The following is a 12,686-nucleotide window of genomic DNA, read 5'->3' on the forward strand; positions in this document are numbered from 1 at the left end:
TATACCTAGCATGGCGGAACGATACAAGGTGGCCGCATCGAACAGCTGATTATAACCTTTTTTTATTTGATTTGATACATCAACTTCCGGCGCAGTACGATTTTGACATTTGTCCATCGAATTTACAAAAACAAAGTACATGGAATTCTTATTTATGTATGTAGGTATGTCACCATGCTGCCACTTTGTATCGTTCCGCCATGGCCTTGAAATGAGGCTGTCTAGTGGTGCCAACAAAATATTCCCTGAATCCGTTGCCCATCAGTGTTGCCCAGTGTATTGATATATTAGCGAAAAAGTATCGATTTGCTGTTGAAAAGTAGCCGTTTTCTTAGCGGAGTGTTGTCAATTTGTTGTCGATTTGATACCGAATTCTTATCGAAGCTAGGCTGTCTAGTGATGCCAACAAAATATTCCCTGAATCCGTTGCCCATGAGTGTTGCCCAGTGTATTGATATATTAGCGAAAAAGTATCGATTTGCTGTTGAAAAGTAGCCGTTTTCTTAGGGGAGTGTTGTCAATTTGTTGTCGATTTGATACCGAATTCTTATCGAAGCTAGCTTTTTTATCGATTTGTTATCAAAAAAATCGATAAGTTTTCAAAAATGTGTCGATTTGATTGCAGAATATTGCCAATTTGCTAACGAAAGGCTATACATTTTTTATCGGAAAATTAGCGATTTGGTATTGAAGATTTTGCGATTGCTTATCGAAGTGTTTCAATTGTTATAACAATAATTATCGGCGTTTTATGCATTTGCTATCGCGTGTTTATTTCCATACAAAATTTGACAAAAGATGGCGGAAAGTTGTTCCAATTAACATAAAACATTCACCCTGTCGGAAAATCAAAAAAAAAAAAAAAATTGAATAAATTAAATTACGTACTCATATCTTATAATGTCGTTTCATACCAGGAAAATTTTTGTTTTCAAGTGATCCAAAATAGTCCGGTCAATTTAGACAATTAAAATAATAAAAATTACGACCAAGCCAAATTTTGGTGAGGACTTTAGTTTACCATGAAAAGTAAAAATTTAAAAGTCCCCATCTATCCCATTTTAGCTTAAAACGTTATTCGAGGTCAAAGTTTTAAGTTTTTGAGTTTTTCTCTTAAAACTTAGGACAAGTTTGTAGATCTCGAAATTCTGTACAAGAAATGGTCCTCATGATTGTTTCTGTGAGTATCACTGTTCTTCAGCTATCGCAGTTATAAGAGTCACGTTGTATATAATATGTACACATTTCCATACCACCTGTGAGGTAATGTACTTGGCGCGTTTTCCCCCGTATACCTATTCCACGAACCGCTATTACGTAATTTTTAGTTGCAACAGTTATTTAATTGCATGCACATAATTCGGATTTATAATGGTTATTAATTTTTGAATGTCATTTTGATTTCTTTTTTACTATAATCTGACTCATACTCTTCTTCTTCTTCATCCTCTTGCTGGTTGTTCAAATGAAGTTGTATTGGTTGTTTCTTCATCAAAACAAGAATCAGCCTCTGTTGTACTCAACTGGACATTTGAGAAAGATTGACCTGAGCAATTACGATATCGAGAACGGTGATACTTACAGAAAAAATCATGAGTACCATTTTTGTAGAGAATTTCGAGATATTCAACTTTGATCTGAGTTATTTTTGCGATAAAACTTGACGCTTTCGAGGAAAACTCACAAACCTGAAATTTTGACTTTTGACCTCGAATAACTTTCTTAGCTCAAATGGTATAGGTGGGGACTTTTAATTTTTTATTTTTTATGGTAAACTAAAAGCCCTCACCAAAATTAACGTTGTCGTAATTTTTGTTAATTTATCACTATTTTTATGTCTAAATTGACCGGACTAAAAGTTATGTAAAAAAATATTTTTGAGCTTGACTTTGCTGTACCAATTTGAAAAAAATGCTTGGTTTCCTCCAAAAGCGGTGCCGCTATGTAACGACCACTACAGAGCGGCTAGTATATTCACCGTTTTCAGCGCCACCGCTTTCTGGGAAGCTGCGAATAGTTACGGCAGACGATTCGCAAAACTTAATTTTGCATTTTGGCGTGTTTTTTTTTTTGTTTTTTTTTATAATTTTTTAAATAAACGGAACGAAAAATAACACACTTTTCTTATTCTGGCTTAAGAAATAATTAAGAAAATTATTATGCACTGAAAGAAATGGTGCTAGTAAAATCAACAAATCGGTTCTGTTGTTCTTGACTTAACGGAGATTCGGTGAAAGTGATCGAATTACGGTTAATTCGACCAAGTTCTTTGTCAAACGAACAAATTAATTTAGTCGTTTCAACAGAAGAAAAATTGTCGCTCTTAAGTTAACAAAATTCTGTAAAATTGACAGATTCCTGGTCAATCTAACTGATTTTTCTGTTAACACAACTGATCTCAGTGGTCATTTCAACAGCGATCAGCAGTCAATGCATGAGCAAATTTCAAAGAGAATTTTACGCTCACTGCTCATTGCTCTACTTTGTACATATGACGATGGTGCCACTTGTTTAAAAAAAATACCAAAATAAGAAAACCACCAAATCGAAAAAAACACACAAAATGGGAAAACAACAAAAAACTAGTTCTTCAGCTATCCATAAAAAACGAGAAACCCTTTTTTGAATTTACTCTGCAAAAAATTATGAGATACCGGGACACCTATTTATAGGGTACAATTTTGGAACTTCTCGAAACTTCTCTCAAAGCGAAATGCAAAAGTGCTTGAACGAAAAGGATGTTTCCAAAATTAGTAACATTTTGTTCAAGTTTTTATGAATTTTCACGCACGCGAACGAATCTAATAAGATAATAAAAAAAACATTCCCTTTTAATGTTGATGTTTCCGACAAAATAAAAGCTTGAGTTGTTTTGGAATCGTTTCAACTTAAAGTGTTACGATAATTAAACTTGCCGAATTACACTTAAAGTTACTCCAGTGGTGAATTACCTTCTAGCGATTTGATTCTTTACTTTACTATAACTTACAAGTTCTCTATTTAAAATTTTATGTCAAACATTTATACAAGTTTTGTTCGAAACAATCAAGTGTGGCAACTACATGCGAGAGAAGAAATTGAGAACGAGCTGAGCTGCAACTGAAAGAATTGAGAATCAATTTTGTGACTACTATTTTCATTTCTATTTGCAAAGCGAACTATAAATTAAATAAATTATAAAATATAAAATTTGATGAAAGTACGTTTAATAAAACAAAATAGTAAAGTGTATAATGTTTAATGTGTGCCAGCATATTTGTTGTAAGCCCAATTGACGTTCGGTTAGTAAGTGTGGTGTGATGGTAGCGTGCTCCGCCTTCCACACCGTATGCCCTGGGTTCGTACCCCGGTTAAAGCAACATCAACATTTTAGAAATAAAGTTTTTCAATTAGAGGAAAATTTTTCTAAGCGGGGTCGCCCCTCGGCAGTGTTTGGCAAGCGCTCCGAGTGTATTTCTGCCATGAAAAGTTCTCAGTGGAAACTCATCTGCCTTGCAGGTGCCGTTCGGAGTCGGCATAAAACATGTAGGCGAGTCCGGCCAATTTGTAGGGGGAAAATCAAGAGGAGCATGACGCAAATTGGAAGAGAAGCTCGGCCTTAGATCTCTTCGGAGGTTATCGTGCCTTACATTTATTTATTTATATGGCGACATAGGTACTTTCGTACAAAGCTGTCGCAAAAACTTTTTTTGTTCATATGCCTACTAAAACGGTCAATTACGAATCAACGATTTGTGCGCAGTTGATTCAACATATTGTTGCGGTGGATTAAAATTAACAGAAATTTCGGTTGAACTGACCCGTATTTCGGTTCATTTTACTAGTATTTTTCTTTCAGTGTATGAACTGATTTTTTATAGGCTTGTTTTTCGATATGCCTCCATATAATAGTTGTCTACAACAACTAGAGTCATAAACCTTCAAAACATTACGTAACCTATTTACTCTCACAAATTTTTTAACTTCACTGCAAGGTCATAAAATATCAAAGCTATTTACATTAATATGCATCTAAAATGTATTCAAACAAACAGTAACAATAAAAAAATATAAAATATAAGAATATAAAAGCAATATGTTAAATTTTTCACATTTCCTTACTTCTAAAACAAATCAATAACAAAAGTATTCATTAACATTAAATAGCTATAATAAAAAATGCAAAAAAAAATCCCAAAAATGTACAAAATGCGATAAACAAAAAATAAAAGCTTATAAAATAAAAGTTAAAATAAATAAATAAAACAAAAACCAACGAAAAATTGATTACTTTGGAATGTCAACTGACAAGTTGTAAAGAAAACCCCAACTGGAGGACGTTGCAGCAAAAAAAACTTGTTGCTATTCTAGCTGTTCGCTGATGTTGTTGTATGAAGCTGCGCTTTAAAGTCAACGTGCCGAAACGAACAAGAGGGAGAGATCAAGTCATGCACAAACGTAGATTTGGAAGAGCACTAGAGATAGAAACGTTGGACAGGTGGTGTGTAGGTAAGCGTGTAAGAGGAAGGAAGCCGGCGACATACCGCAACAAAACTCGATTTTACATTTTTTGTACGTACGCACGCTGTTGAAAATTAAGTGTGAATTTTTAATTAAAATAACATCAAAAGTTTATAAATGTAAGATAAACAAAAACAAAAACAAGATACTGTATGCATAAAAAAGTTATTTATATTACAACAAAAAAAAACTAAGCTAACGCACATGCCAAAGCTTAAAATACCAGCAAACAGATGCAAATGTTATCCAAATTGTCATTACAAAGTTATTTGGATTACTGTGTCAACGGAAAAAAGTGAAATGCACAAGTTTGTTGTATGCATGTGTGTATATTAGGGTGCACCAAAAAGAAAGCACTTTGATTTTATTTACCACGACTATGTACATATTTAACAGCATTTTTAGACTCCTTTCAAGGTGTTTCTTAGCACCATGTCGGGTACGAAATCTGAACTTCGTATACAAAATGTGACCTTCTTGAGCTATCCGGCTTTCCGGATGGATACTTGCTCATATTCAGCCCGATTCCAAAGCGGGATACTCATTTAGTGAAACTGTGTAATGAGAAAAACTTTTTTTTCACTTCATCCTTTGTCATCTTGGAATAAGACTTATCTGCATCCAAAACCTCTTATACATTTTGAATACTTCAAATTGCACTGCAACAATTGAACAGCCAAACTCAAGTAACTTCAGGAGATAGGTAATTCTTAAAGTCGGTTAGAATATTATATAATATTATAAATTTTAGACCCAATAAGAAGTTAAAAATTTACCAATTCCGCGTTGTGAAGACGACCTTGGCTTGGGGGATTCAACAGTCTTGCTTAACCACACCAGATCTTGAAATTCCAAGAAAAAGTGGGTAGTGCAAATTTTAAAAATATCTGATTTACGAAGCTAGGCGGTATACGGGCCTTCATCTGTCCCTAAACGTCTCATGTAAGAAGAACTACCAACTTTTTTACTACTGAGCGTTATGCCAACGGTGCTTCCCTATAAAACGATTGGTGGCATATACGGTTGCTTTTGAACGTAGCCCTTACGATTCTGGTCCGTCTTGAGAAGTAATGATCGCCTTCTTACAGCAAGGAGCAATGCTGTGCCGAACGGGTTTTGTTCCTTTCCTCGGCCAAGCAGTTAATCATATGATCGCATTGAATCTCTGAAACTGATCGCACTTCAATAAGGAGATGTTCAGAGTTATATCTACTCTATGGTCTAGGGTAACAAGATGAAAAGCGTAAAGACGACTAGTCGGAAATGTAGAGCTAAAGTAGTTATAAGTAAGTGGCACTTATGAGGAAGCAGCAAGCGATTCGAATAGAGGATAAGAAAGACGAAGGGAACGACGCAGAGACGACCAAACCAATTGTGATAGTAGGCGCTTGAGATTGGTCGCAGGATTTTGCAGCGAAAATTCCTCTAAATGCGCAGTAATAAGTTGTAAGCGATAAGCATGACTTAAGAGGCAAAAATGACCCAGTCCAGAGCGGTGGAGGAGGCTACACAGATCAACAAGACTTATGCGTCAAAATATTGCCAACAGAGGTATCCCAATAACGAGAAAACAACTATCTCAAAAGCAGCAAGTCAAACAGAGGAGCGGAATAGTGTTGTTATACCAACATTGCGAAAGAACGACAAAAATGTCTCGAAGGAGTAGAGAAAGTACGACTGCTTCTTGCTCGGAAGGGCAAAAAAGACCAACTCGCCATCTGCATAGTGGGTACTGCGGAAACATTATGGAGAGCGTTTCGAAGCAGGCAAATAAGAAGCGAAATGGAGAGATATTATGCCAACAGTTTGATAAAAAAGGGCCCTGCTCCTGAGTCGTAGAGGAAGCTACACAGATCAACAAGACTTCTAGGTTTAAATACTGAAAATAGAGGGAGTCCAACAACGAGAATGCAACTACCTCAAAAGCAGCCGGCCAAACAGAGGATGACAAAAAATATCTCGATAGAGGAGAGACAACATTGCTTCTTCTTGTTCGGAAGGGCAAAAAAGACCGCAGTCCCCATCTTCGTAGCGTGCACCGCGGAAAAATAATGGGGAGCGTTCCGAAGCATTTGGCCACGTTAGCCCTGCAGCTATGGATGGGAGATGGGGCAGAACTGTATGGTCGACAGCATGGCTTTCTTATAAGGCACTCCCAAATAGATACCATACCTGAAGTGATGAGCGAGGTCGCATGCTGTCCACAGAACAATTGGTGGTGTCGCAGGAGAAGGAAGCCATTTTCATATATATAGTTTTCTCGACCAAACCGTCTAATGGCGAAATCGACCCATTAGCCAAGCACATCCCTCGAAAGAAGTAGAGGTACGTTTGTAGAAATTTTCCAAAATACAGCAGGAAACTATTTTTCTAATGAATGAATTCGGCGTAAAACGAACGGCATCTGCAAGGCAGATGAGTTTTCACTGAAAAGCTTTTCATGAGAGAAATACACTCAGAGTGCTTGTCAAACCACTGCCGAGGGGCGACCCCGCTTAGGGAAATGTTTTTATAATTTAAAAACCTTGTTTATAATGATTTACGCGGGGCGCGAACACAGGATTTTCGGTGCGGTATGCGGAGCACGGTACCACCACACCACGGCGGACGCCAAAGGTAATCCAGGTCATTGTTTAAGTTTGTTTTTTACTACAATTTAAGCTTTTAAAATTGCACGTTTTGGTTTCAAACTAGACTCTGACAATATTATTATTATTATTAGGCCGAGAAATACTACGACCTTTATGTACATATATCTATTGTGCATGACCTTTCAGCATAATTTTTTATGTGGAGGCTTTTATCCTCCAACAAAAAATTTGAGTATCGAATAGATTTAACTTACTTAGGTGATATTTTAGGCTACCGTATCCCCTATAGTACCCAGTGAGAGTTTGTAAGTCCTCCCTGCTTAGATTTATGAGTTTAGCTGATACTTTCGCTGCCGAAAGTATAAACAGTTTAGTCTGTCTTTGCCCTGGGCAGTCGATCCAGTGACCTTTGAATTGTTTTGTTTCCCAGTTACTTATGGTTTCTCTGGTGTGTGCTTTTGTGAGTAGAATAGAATGGTGCTGTAACACCCTGCTTTGCTAGGTAATCTGCATGCATGTTCATTACATTTAGGGACAAATCATATAAATCGCAAAAAGCCACTTCTCGCGTGAAACAGAATGCTTATCATATAGAAGCTTACTCTCACGTAAGTTAATGAAATTTAAGTTGAGTGGCTTTCTCAATCATTTGCAATTACACTGAAAGAAAAAGACTGGTAAAATCAACCGAAATACGGCTCAACCGAAATTTCTGTTAATTTTTATCAATCGCAACAAGATGTTGAATCAACTGCGCACAAATCGTTGATTCGTAATTGACCGTTTTAGTAGTCAAATTAACAAAAAAAAATTGTTGCGACAGCTTTGTACGAAAGTACCTATGTTGCCATATAAATAAATAAATGTAAGGCGCGATAACCTCCGAAGAGATCTAAGGCCGAGCTTCTCTTCCAATTTGCGTCGTTCTTCTCTTAATTTTCCCTATAAACTGACCGGACGGGACCTACATGTTTTATGCCGACTCCGAACGGCATCTGCGAGGCAGATAAGTTTTCACTGAGAGCTTTTCATGGCAGAAATAAAATCGGAGCGCTTGCCAAACACTGCCGAGGGGCGACCACGCTTAGAAAAATGTTCTTCTAAGTGAAAAACCTTATTTCTAAAATTTTGATGTTGCTTTGCCCGGGGTGCGAACCCAGGGCAAACGGTGTGGCAGGCGGAGCACGCTACCATCACACCACGGTGGCACTTACTAACCGAACGTCAATTGGGCTTACATCAAATATGCTGGCACACATTAAACATTATACAATTTATTATTTTTTTTATTAAACGCACTTTCATCAAATTTTATAATTTATTTAATTTATAGTTTTGAACTTTGCTTTGCAAATAGAAATGAAAATAGTAGTCACAAAATTGATTCTCAATTCTTTCAGTTGCAGCTCAGCTCATTCTCAATTTCTTCTCTCGCATGTAGTTGCCACACTTGGTTGTTTCGAACAAAACTTGTGACATAAAATTTTAAATAGAGAACTTGTAAGTTATAGAAAAGTAAAGAATCAAATCGCTAGAAGGTAATTCACCACTGGAGTAACTGTACATATAATTCGGCAAGTTTAATTTTCGTAACACTTTAAGTTGAAACGATTCCAAAACAACTCAAACTTTTATGTAGTCGGAAACATCAACGTTAAAAAAAGATTTTTTTTATTATCTTATTAAATTCGTTCGCGTGAGTGAAAATTCGTAAAAACTTGAACAAAATGTTACTAACTTTGGAAAAATCCTGTTCGTCCAAACAAAACTTTTGCTAATAGAGGGCGCAATTTTGCATTTCGCTTTGACGGGAAATTGCAAAATTGTACCCTATAAATAGGTGTCCCGGTATCTCATGCAAAGAAAATTCAAAAAAGGGGTTTTCGTTTTGTATTGATAAGTGAAAAACTATTTTTTTGTTGTTTTCCCATTTTGTGTGTTTTTTCGATTTGGTAGTTTTCTTATTTTGGTACCATCGTCATAAGTACAAAGTAGAGAGCGCAGTAAGCGTAAAATTCCCTTTGAAATTTGCTCATGTATTGACTGTTGATCGCTGTTGAAATGACCAGTGAGATCAAACGTGTTAACAGAAAAATGAGTTAGATTGACCAGGAATCTGTAAATTTTACATAATTTTGCTAACTTAAGAGCGACAATTTCTCTTCTGTTGAAATGACTAGGCTAATTTGTTCGTTTGACAAAGAACTCGGTCGAATTAACCGTAATTCGATCAATTTCACCGAATCTCCGTTAAGTCAAGAACAACAGAACCGATTTGTTGATTTTACTAACACCATTTCTTTCAGTGTATATATATAGTTGGGAGTGTGAACGTGGGTTACTGCAACGTGTCACGGCGTCATAGAAAATCTGGCCCTTAGAATATACTCAGCGAGTGAATTGAGTACACGACGTCTAAGTTTTTTATAAAGCTTTAAGCATTAAATGCGGAAGCTTACGGCCTTGAAAAAATATGCTAATATTACAAAAAAAAATTTCTAACAATATCTTCCGTATTTAGGTAGACATAACAATTAAATTTTCGGCTAACTTATGCAGATTGCAAAAAAAATCAATAATTTAAATGTTATGTGATACATTGAGAACTAAGAACATATCTGTATATACATACAGAACATAGCTCTGTATACATACATACCACCTATAATGTTCTTGTACTAATTAAAATTTTCTCTATAAAAAATTTCAGATTGCAAAATAAACTGAAAATAAAAAGCAATGCAGAAAAAGTGATTGCCTGAACGTCAAACAAATTCTTCAAAGCCATCAAAGACAATTGAGTTGTGTGAAAAATTTCGCAATGACACAAAAATGTAAAACGACCCTCAAATGACTAAAAAATTATTGTCAAATTGCATGCAACTTGTTGCAAAAGACACCAAAGCATCTCAAATTACTTGAACAAAGCAGATTTGCGAAATTATTGTAAAGCAAAAAAGTTAAAAAAAAACCAAGCAAAAACAACCAATAGCCAGCAACAGCCACTAAGGTGCCAAAAAATTCAAAAATTTGAAAAAGTTAAATTACAACAAATATAAATGTAAAGCAATCAGCTGAACCAAATTGCAGTGCCACCGTCAGCATTTGCTGCATAAATATTTGTGTCATTTGTATGCCATCATCAATCGTATTCTTGACCAATAAAAGCCAATGGAACATAAACGCCATTTAAGTTACCAACACCAACAACACGAACATCAATACCAATATCGTTACCACGACCACACTAACATTTTTAATTATAACAACATTAGCAAGTACATTAAAAAGTACTCCAATGACAATGCCATAAACAACAACAATGCAAAGAACAAAAATATCAAATTAGAGAGTTTGCTTTGAAAGCATTAAATAGAAACTCTTTGCAAAATTTCTCTTCTTCTTTTACACGAATCAAATTGTACAGCTGTCTAAATGTTGTTACCGTCATCAACGTTCATAGCACATTTGCCAATAGTTGAGCGTTTAGTGCCAGAAGCGTCAGCGACGACATTGTCCGACAGTATAGCCAACAGTAGAGCCAACAGTAGAGCCTGTAAAGCCATTGAAGCAGAAGCTAAAGTATTTTTTTTATTTTTACGGCAAATTAGGGACGTAAGGCAACAACAAAGAGAGGCACAGCAACAGCAAACAAATCGGCGGCAGCAGCATCAACAGCAACTGCTGCAAGTGTGTCATAAGCCTCAGAAGTATCTGACAAGTACGGTTATCGCTAAAATATTGTGTACACGCACGTTAAGTAGAAGTAGCGCAACCTAAACAATCCATTTGGGTAGCAAAAACTGTTATAAGGTATGTTAACTGTTAAAATATTTTAAAATCTGTTACATTCATTGATTATAATTCTTGGTTTTCACTAAGTCAAAATGACTGATATCAAAAAACTGCCTCAATTTGATTCGTGTTTCCATCATGTCACATAGCAGATATCAAATTGTTATTGAAGTGTGAAGGGTTTGTTATCGATGAGTCTGTTTGGTATCGACAGAACATGTGCGTGTTATCGGTTTCTTATCTATGATCTATAGGTTGTTCATTGGTGTGTTATCCATTTGTTTTCGAATTATTACAACGCTGTTAACGATTTACCGATTTCGTCTAGCAATGGTATTCCCTATTAGTTTTGCTTGGCTTTGATGTTTCTAACACTATATACGAAAGCAGTGGTCAAATGACATGTTGCCATCGGCTAACATTATGCAAATACACGACCGATTTATTTCGTAATAGAAAACGAGTTCTTAAAAGCGGAGTCATTGGTGCCGTTTGTCGTATCGCTGTAGTCGTATCCCTAAGGTAACCCTATACGATACATTGTGATCGATTAATGGTGCCTTAACCTAAAAATCGTGAAAATTTCATAAATATGAAGAAAGCGCAAAAAATTACAAACATATTCCACAAAAAATAATTCTCTTAGTCATAACGTATCCAAAACAATGAATAAAATCTACAAAAAGTTATTAAATTCACCAACTCAAATATTTTTAGGTTATGGATATGGCGATAAACCAAAAACCAATTGTTTGGCTACGATTCGGTTACGACCTTAGCGTTACGATATGGCACCAATAATCGATTACATTGATTCCCATAAGGTTGTTCGAATTAGCCAGGCATGCTTAACCAACGAACCGATATCATTTCGTTACGATAATCAACGTTAATAAATGAAACGAAATGACTTTTTTTCGTTTATCAACGTTAATTATCGTAACGAAATGATATCGGTTCGTTGGTTAAGCATGCCTGGAATTAGCTGTTATAAGGTTACCGATACGGTTACCGATAACGCAGAATGTCTCAATTGTGTTGTTAGTGTAGAAATGAGAAAAACTGAAACAAGCATGAAAACAAATATCAGAGGGTAGCCTAGTTGTTAAGGAAACTGCAGTTTCACCGTGTGATTCGCAGTTCGAATCTCAGTGAAACCTTTGATAACATTACGAAATTGCCTGATGATGATTCCGTTGTCGGTTTTCGAAATGGTACCATCGCAATATGCCAGTAAATGTTTCCTTCTTTCTTTTCAGTTTCTTTTAGAAAAACATAATAATTGAATATTCAATTATTATAAGCCGGTGTTAAGCTCCGGAATTCTTAATAATAAGAAAAATTATCCAATCGCTAACAAAAAAGTGTCGACTCTTTATCATAAAGTTATCGATATTTTATCGAAAAGAATTTTAAGTTTTATCGAAAAATATACGATATTTTATACAAACAGCCGATCGCTAAACCGGTATTTGTTGTTACCGATCAGGATTCGACGTGCCAAATGCCACCAATATTGGATATCCACCTTGATGACAGACGCGATTGCACCTATATTATGGAGCCGCAACCCCCCCCCCCCCCCCCCCCCAACCCCGTCCACTCCATTTCGAAAAAGTGCAATGTCGGTAAATGGCTATCGACGCTCATTCAAATTGTCCAATACCCGAAACCTGCAGCATTGAAAAGCAGACACGCGTCGCTCTAACACAACTTTGATCTGGATACTGTAATAGGTTAAAAATTTCTTTGTCCATAATCAACCCGGATATATGCAACATATATGTCTTGCATGACACC

General features: G+C 36.0%; 1 protein-coding gene across 3 annotated transcripts in view; it reads left to right on the plus strand.

Annotated features, from left to right (window-relative positions):
• The window catches only part of dpp (decapentaplegic), a 337,917-nt gene that overhangs the window by 280,117 nt on the left and 45,114 nt on the right, over positions 1–12,686 (plus strand). For all 3 annotated transcript variants that reach the window (XM_067768139.1, XM_067768140.1, XM_067768141.1), the window contains one exon: positions 9,802–10,904. The gene's annotated coding sequence lies outside the window, so the exon portion shown is untranslated. The remainder of the gene's footprint in view (positions 1–9,801; positions 10,905–12,686) is intronic.

The sequence above is a fragment of the Eurosta solidaginis genome, chromosome 2 (genome assembly GCF_040869045.1).
Source record: "Eurosta solidaginis isolate ZX-2024a chromosome 2, ASM4086904v1, whole genome shotgun sequence".
Classification (NCBI taxonomy): domain Eukaryota; kingdom Metazoa; phylum Arthropoda; class Insecta; order Diptera; family Tephritidae; genus Eurosta; species Eurosta solidaginis.